Source organism: Myotis davidii, unplaced genomic scaffold (genome assembly GCF_000327345.1).
Source record: "Myotis davidii unplaced genomic scaffold, ASM32734v1 scaffold168, whole genome shotgun sequence".
Lineage (NCBI taxonomy): Eukaryota > Metazoa > Chordata > Mammalia > Chiroptera > Vespertilionidae > Myotis > Myotis davidii.
This window is the reverse complement of record NW_006383016.1, coordinates 778,452-786,672: the sequence shown is the minus strand read 5'-3', so window position 1 is coordinate 786,672 and position 8,221 is coordinate 778,452. Positions and strand designations below refer to the sequence as shown.

At 47.7% G+C, this 8,221-nt stretch overlaps 1 protein-coding gene across 1 annotated transcript in view; it reads right to left on the bottom strand.

Moving 5' to 3' along the window:
* CPVL (carboxypeptidase, vitellogenic like) overlaps positions 1 to 5,646 on the bottom strand; it is a 101,224-nt gene extending 95,578 nt beyond the window's left edge. Inside the window, exon 1 of the mRNA XM_015558158.1 lies at positions 5,519 to 5,646. The gene's annotated coding sequence lies outside the window, so the exon portion shown is untranslated. The remainder of the gene's footprint in view (positions 1 to 5,518) is intronic.
* Positions 5,647 to 8,221: the final 2,575 nt, after the last annotated feature.

The following is an 8,221-nucleotide window of genomic DNA, read 5'->3' as shown; positions in this document are numbered from 1 at the left end:
AGTTCTCACCTTAATAGACAAATACCTCAAGTTGATTTTTTTTTAAGTACAACTCTAAATCAAGAAAGAGTTCAAGAAATAGATTAGGCAGATCACTGAGAAATTTGGAGTTAAATACTAGAAGAAACAGGTGAAAGCTGGGGACGAGACTTCAGAGAGAAGAGAAGCGTGGAGAGTTGTAGAAAAAGGAATACAGTTTTTTTTTGCCATGAGAATTGTACTGCAACTTGGATTTTTCACCCACGGATGTGAATTATGTTGACAAAAATCAAAAGTAGTTAACAATAACTCAAAAAAGCAAATTTATTACCTTCTTCCCTAAGCATGTCTCTACTTCCCTGTTTCGTCTTGGTTGGAAATGCTCAAGCTCTGAAGCTGGACATCCCAGACCGGTTGACTCCTCCGCCTGCCTCTTGAGGCCTTTCCACAGCCAACCAGCCACCACTGCATGTCTTGGATGTTTGTCAAATTCTTCCTCTCCTCTCTAACTCTACTCCCAGGTCCGAATCCAGGGCCTTACCATTACTTACCTGGACCAATGCGAAGCTCCAAGCTAATAGCTAACCCTGACTTTAATGCCTACTTGAATGATTTCCCCACTCTCCTCATTTGCTGTTGTCTCTCTATTTTCTTAGGCTGTGGGTGTTATGCTTTTTCCAACTTTGTTGCATGGCAATAGATAACCACTCCCTAAGGCAAGATATAAGCAGAGAGTACAAAGCGCTAAAGAGCAGGAAGAAGCTAGAGAAATCATACAGAGGCCATTGCAGGGGATGTTGTTGGACCGCTCAGTCTTTACCCTCCAGTGGTGAGACACTACCTAGGGCTTCGTAATTGTAAAGAATACTATGGCCATGGTGCAAGGATGGACTTCAGCTACAAAGACAGAAGGCAGATAAGCTATTAATTGGGCTTTATAATAACCCAGAATAAAGATGATGATGCTGGGCAGGGGATAGTAATAGTGTAAATAGGGAAGGTTGAAAATAACTAGAAGGTAAAATTAGCAGGACCTTGGGAGTGATGAAATATTATATGTTGAAATAGAACAGAATCTAGGATGATTCCCAAATCTGACTTAGATGGCTGGGCAGACGGTGGCATCAGTAACTAGATTTCTCACTATGTGATTTTGTTGCGAAACTAATGCATTAGTGCATTCGTGTATGTGTGTGTGTGTGTGTGTGTGTGTGTGTGTGTGTGTGTATAAAAGACAGACAGACAGAGAAACAGGGAATACCAGATCCCTAAGAAAGTGAAAATCAGCTCCCTGCTAATCACACTGTGATGTTCCCCACGGAACACTGGCAATGCTTCTACACACCCAAGGCCACACTGCTGCTGCCAGATGACTAACAGCCCTTTCTTTTGAGCAGTCACTAGCTTCTTACCAACAGCCCCACTTGTCTCTCCCGCTCCTGAACAAAGACTGCTGAGTGGTCAGCTGCTGAATTGCCATGGCTACTAGACAACAGCCCTTCCAGTATCCCCTCTTCGCTGGCTCCTCCTCTGACCCAATCAGCACACGGCCAAACCTTCCCGAGCCCCTTCCTACATCCCTGATCCTTTGACCGGGTGTCTTCCTATGCTGCAAGTAGGCTAATAACACGAACTGTGTCATTGCACGTGTAGCCCTGTAGTCTTTCATCAGTGAGCTCCCACATGCCCTTGAAAGGAGTGCTGAGACCAGGTAGAGAAGTGAGGGAGACCACAACATACAGAGAGAAGAGGCAATAAAATCCAGAGCGTCAGGGCAGCTGTGGTCTCTCTTATTCTGAGACCGGCCCCTATTCCCAACCATACAGAACTCTCTCCCAAGCCAAGTCAATTCTACAAACACTCCAATCCTTAGAGGGAGAGAAAAAACATTATTTCCAGTTAATTTGTTGATTGATAATACTATTCTTCATCAAGAAACCCACGCAGGAAATTGTTTCATTTTCAGAATTAGCTATGACTGTTACTTTCCCTGTGTGTCAAATATCAACTTTGCACCATGGGTTCCACACAAGTTTCAGAATGGGTTTGTCTTTAACTTCCTACATTTCTTGTTGCTCAACTTTGCCCAGGTACAATCACATTCCCGGGTCCTTTCAAACATAGCGAGTCCCCCACATTCTTTTCCACACACAGTTTTTTCTCCTTTCATAGAATTCAATTCCTTAGAGATTTTCTGGGCATTTGATAAACTGTGAGATACTTTGCTAAAATTCGTGGAGTCAAAGGTGAAAATTATACAGTACTAGTACTTGCTTTCACAGAGAAGAGAGTGGCACAAACCCAGTAACTCTGGCAGACCGGGTATGTGCTAGAATAAGGTGCAAGAAGCTCAGTCTGTAAGCCACTACCAATCAGCACTGCGCTCAGTTCAAGTTCTCATGGGTGAGGGCCTCACTCCCAATCCGAATCCTATATTGCTCAGTGTACAACTGGCCCCTTTCGACTTCAGGAAGGAAAATGGAGCACAATCCTTATGTCTACTGAGTCAATAATAATCGATTACAGAGTCAATACAATCTTGCTGGAGGCCCCAGATCCTATTCCCCCCTCTCTCCAAAGTCTCACAATGGAAGGAAAGTAAGGAGGAGAAAGTGACCATAGATATGTAAATGAGCAGGACAATGGGAAAAGCAGAAGATGGATGGAATAAAACACACAAGGAAACAAAACTAGAGCTTTCTTCTAGTTCACTCTAAAAGAACTCCGCAGAGGACCAAATGTGTGATCTTAAGGAGAACTAATGAAGTGATTGTTAAATTTAGCTGTAGGGGTTTGCATTTCTGAGGGAGTTTGACACAGTTCAAGAAGTGGGGTGGAAATAAGACAGGGCTGGAGGGCAGACCACTGATAATAACCAACTGAGGGGCCACACCAGAGGGGCCACAAGAAGGACCCCGTGTGTGCAAACATTTAACATAATGCCTGCACACAGTAAGCATGTATGTATTCCATCTCCTGTATCCACTCAGAACAGAAGTACTTTGTCTAAAGGTACATAGCTTTGAGGTATCAGAGCCACACTTGAAGGTAAATAAACATGTTCTCTCAAGTGCACTATGCTTCCTCTTAAGAATGGTGCATTCCCAGGGGTATTTGGGTGCTAATAAATGGGTATGTGCTGTTCTCTGAGGCATTAATAAGCTCTCCCTTCCTCACTATCTTAGTTCTGTGCATACCAGAGTAGCATTCAACACTTATTGTTTCCTCTGACAAATGCTATGCTTCTGAAAACAAAACAAAGTCATTAACAAAATACTGTCATGCTGTTTGCTTCTGTGGGGGGCACTCAGACAGACATGAGCAGAACAAGAAGATGAGCCAGGTAGAGAGTGTCACCAGGGCGGAGAGTCCTGGGTGCCTAGCAAGGACAGTTATAGGGTGGGACTGCTCCCCCAGGTGCATACCTATGCTCAGGCAGTTTGGAGCCCTGACCTTTCCTCCCTAGAGATGACATCTGGGCCTCAGTTGTATTTCAGCTCCAGGCCCAGAAAAGCAGCAACACCAGCCACAACTGCCCTCAGGACCATCTGCATTGGAGAATGACCCCCTGCCCTGGTGCTGGCCAATCAATGAGTTGGGACCACAACCCTGAATGGACACACCTGGAAAGCTACTGGATATTCTATTGAGATCTTCCCCTGGGGCCTCCCCTACAATCTCCACCCTTAAAACCCTGAGGAGGGAGGACCCAGTGTCATCTCCTCCCAGGGGCAGGCTAGTACCTTTCCCTTTCCTTTTCCCCTCCCTCTCCATCTCTCCCTCCCCTTCTCCCCCTTTCTCTCCTATGTCCCCCTCCCTGCCCCAGGCATGTTACTATTTGCTTTCTCACACCTGAGCTCCAAGGGCCCTTCCTTTACCTCCATAACTCATTTCCTACACCCATTTCTTCTAGGAATTACTTCTTCTACCTCTGATTTACCAAATAAATGTTCTCTTCCAGTTTGGATCTTGGCTCTGAATTCTTCCCTCGCCAGAACCCAAGTATCAAGGTTGCTAAACCTAGGTTTGGTCTGACTCCCTGGTCAGACACCTGGTGCCATTCCCACGGCCTACAACATTTCCTGTTTTTATGTTTTCAAGGGGAGTGGACTGGTAAGCGCAGTGGACTTGCTTAATACTCTTCTACATCATTTGAACCTCCTGTCAGTCAAAGCCCACTTATCTCTCAGGCTATAAAACCAGGGCAGTAGAAACCCACGCAAACTGGTTTAGAAGCTAGATTCACGTACATTGGGGTCCGCCCCTCCAAACCAGCCGATTCCTTAGGAAAGAGGAATAAACTGGCTTCTCACAAAGAACACTGGCATTCTAGACAAAGGGTTTCCCCTGGCTTAGGTTAACCTGGGGTAGAAGTCCAGGAAGCCCACCAGCCCAAGGGGCTTGACAACCGTACAGACTCTCCTATGCCCACAAAGCCAGTGCGGTCTACTTAAAAAGAAAGTGTTCCGGTTCCTATTTAAACAACTTTCTTAAAACTTACTTTTCAAGTTAGTAAAATGCATTCTCGTTGGATTTCTTTTTCTCCTAACATCTCTGTTCTTACTACACACACACACACACACACACACACACACACACACACACACACACAGTAAAAAATCGTTGTACATTTAAGGGAAGAGTGAAAAACAAGTCTTTTTTTAAAAAATAGATTTTTATTGAGTTCAGACAGGAATGGAGAGGGAGAGAGAGATAGAAACATCAATGATAAGAGAGAATCATTGATTGGCTACCTCTTGCACGCCCCCCTACTGGGGATCAAGCCTGCAACCCAGGCATTGGGAATGGAACCTGGGACCCTTCAGTCCCCAGGTGGAAGCTCTATCCACCCAGCCAAACCGGTTAGGGAAACAAGTGTCTTTTAAATGAGCAGAGAGTAAGGCCTAGTGCTCAAGGTCATCAATTCGTAAAAGGCTGAGCTAGGATTCAGATCCATAAATATGGCAAAAGCTCATTTTCCCTGTGAGACCAAGTTGACCTTAAAGGTGCTGGCGCTTCCATTTCTCTGCACATTCACTGGCTCGTAGGAGTCCCCGGCCAGGCCCGATCCACTGGGCAGGGAGCTGTGGCCTGTCCCACACCCCTGGCTTCCCCCTAACCCTACATTCCAGAAATTAATAGTCTATCTCATGTGCCTGCCTTCCTTTGCTCCAACCAACTCTCCTTTTGTGGGGCATTCTCCGCTCCCACGTCTCCACAGCACCCCGGAATCAAAACGTCCCAAAGAGGGACGAGGGACGAAGGAGACTGTGCTCCTGCCCACCCTGAGAGTAATGGAGGGGCCCCACCGCTGCTCACGCTTCCCAGGAGGGACGAAGCCCGGGGATCAGCGCCTGGGATCCTGCCTGGCGCCTTGGGGGTGTTTCCGGGGCTGGGCGCGCGCAGGGCAGAGGGTCAAGCCTCCGCAGCACCCCAACCTGGAAATCCGGAGCCTGCCAAGCCCACCCGCCCTCGGTAGCATCCTCCCGCGCTTTCTCCTTCCTCCAGAGACCCCCAGCCCCGCACTCCCCGCACTTACGCAGGGCAGTGGGCGCTCCTTCCCGCCTCGGTGCGCGCAGACCCGAGCCCGCCGGTTCCCCAGTCAGGAGAGGCCAGACAGTCCTTCCCCTCGCACCTCCCCGTCACCAGTGCCCTGCAGGACGCCAGCTTTTAAGGGCCCCTCTCAGCGACGCACGTGACCCCGGTTTCTGGGGCCCCAGGTAGGTACCCCCCCCCCCCCCCCCCCACCGTTTTACCTGGCCTCGCCCAGTCAGCACTTCCCATCCTGGGAGCAGCCTGCAGCCCAGCAGGGCGGGAACTTAAAAATGAATGAGGAAGATGGTCAGGGGTCGACTCCGTGGGTTTGTTCTGTCCTGCGTTTAAAAAGCGGCTGTCTTAGAATTTCAACACTATATTTCGAAATGATTGCCTCACAGGTGCGTTTGCTTGCAAGCTGAGTGTTTGCATCTGGAAACCCAGTGGTGCTTCACTCCCGCCTTTTAAAAAGCCCACCCGCATTCTGCTGGTGCACAGTCCCATCACTGACACGGAGACAGTGGTGAGTGCGGCACTGAGTGCTGAAAGCTTTCCCTGCGTTACTGCGCAGGAATCCTGGGGCAACCGGATGTGCTATTACCGTAATTACCCCCATTTTGCAGGCTGGAAACTGAGATTGAGAGGTTAGGTGTCCCATTCAGAGTCACATCTCTTGTAAGTGGCATGAGTACTTACTTACTAATGACCATCACTGGGTGCTGGGCACTGAGCCAGACTCTGGGGAAGACAGAATGAAAAGGTATTGCAAGGAGAAAGACAAAACACACAATCCTTCCCATGTCTAAGTCCCCCAGATGCTCCATGGTTCCGATATGGCACAGTTATTCAGAGTTCTAGCCACCTGGCTTTGAATCCTGGCTCTGCTATTTAGTCGATAGCTCTTATCCATTTTTTGGTAAAAACAACAACAAAAAACAGCAACAAATGCTCCTTTGCAGACCCGAGGTGTTTTCGCTCTTTAAGTCAGGGCGGGCTTTGTGACTGGTTTTGACCATTAGAATGTAGACAAGTGCCAGTTCCATGGCAGGAATCAAAAGGCTTGGCACCTTCTGCTTGGAGACTGTCACCTTGTGACTCCCCTGCCCACAAGCCAGTGTGGCTCCTCGGAAGAGAGGATCCAGGCAGGAGAACTGAGGCCGCTCAGAGACAGCGGCACCACCTGGGAGAAAGTGAGAGAAGCCCTGGCCACTTCCCAGTTCAGTGGCCCCTCCCGCTGAGCGCTGCTGCCTGGGTGAGCCCAGGTGAAACCACCAGCACTGAGGCTCCACCACCCCACCAATCAGGGGAAGACCCCAATCCCTGCTGCGTTAAGTCACTGGGGTTTGTTATACAACCAAGGCTAACTTTAGCACCGAGTTTGTGACCTGAACAAATTACTTAATGTTGCTGACTCTGGTTTTCTCGTAAGTACCTGCCTTATGGGGTTGTGGTGAGGACTAAATGAGGCTCCGCACAAACCACCTGGCCCCGGGATGTGCAGCTGTCACTATTCACCGTCGTAGGTTATCCCACTGACCTCCTCATGGAGAAAAATGTGCTGGTGGGAAAGTATTTTCCTGTAAGACCAACATCAGCACATTTGTATTCAACTATTAAATAAACTTCCTGCAGCAACAAATACACCTTCATTATGACCTGAAAAGCCAGGTTCAAATTCCTGGGTGATCTGTACCTAAATGGGGTGGCACATGAGAGCTGGTCTCCTGCCCCTGGTCCGAAGCTACCTCCTCTTTCCCCAGTGAGCTCCAGCCCCAGTGGGGAGGCTCAGTCCAGCAGCCTGGCCTTCTCTTGGCCCTGGGACTGGGCACACCAATTGCAGTGTTATCTGCCATGGGAGTATGGATGTTGCAGACATCACAGCTGGTGTGCAGACCCTTGAAGGAGGCCCAGTGCCATCTGGGGAGGCAATGTGGGGAGCCTCGATTCTCAGAACAAGGTTTGCGGAGGTGTGGATTTGGGGGCAGGGGGAGCAATGGACACAGCCCCATGGATACCTCAGTCTATGGGGAGGAGCACAGCCATCAAGGCCCAGAGAGGTGCCTTCTAAAATGTGGGCCCTGGCAAGGCCCTTTGCTCTAAGCACAAGGACAGCGTCTGGCCCTGGAATACCTGCACCCAAATTGGAGCCACTGACATGAAAACCCAATGAACTTACAGTACACATACAATGAATCATGCTGCAGTGTACTTACTCAAAGACGGGGTTGCAAAAGTCTTACTCAACTTCTCATGACTTCAGGGGTATACATGCTGCAACTTACAAAAAAACAATATTTGAAAGTTTAACTAAATGTATTTTACAGTTATTGAATGTTGTGAATTTTGAGTAACACATTTTTTTTGTTTCAGCTCCCAAGTGAGAAATGGCATACATTGACTAAAAGAAAAAACACACAATTACATGTATTAAAATAGTTAAAACCTAGAGTCAAAAGAAGTAAGCTATCAAACAGCAGTTTTGAAAGTTTGTAGCATTTATGCTTATGAAGTAATTAAAGCTTAAAACTGCATTAACATACTTGGGAAACCCAAATATGCATAGAGCTCACCTTTATATTAATGTTTAATATTAGAAGCATTTTGGTACTTTATTTAAAAGTTTGGTTGATAGGCTCCGGCAACCTTAACCCTGAACTGGAGTCAGTGGGCTGGAAAAGAGCTATCTTCACTTGTTTCTATTAATCTT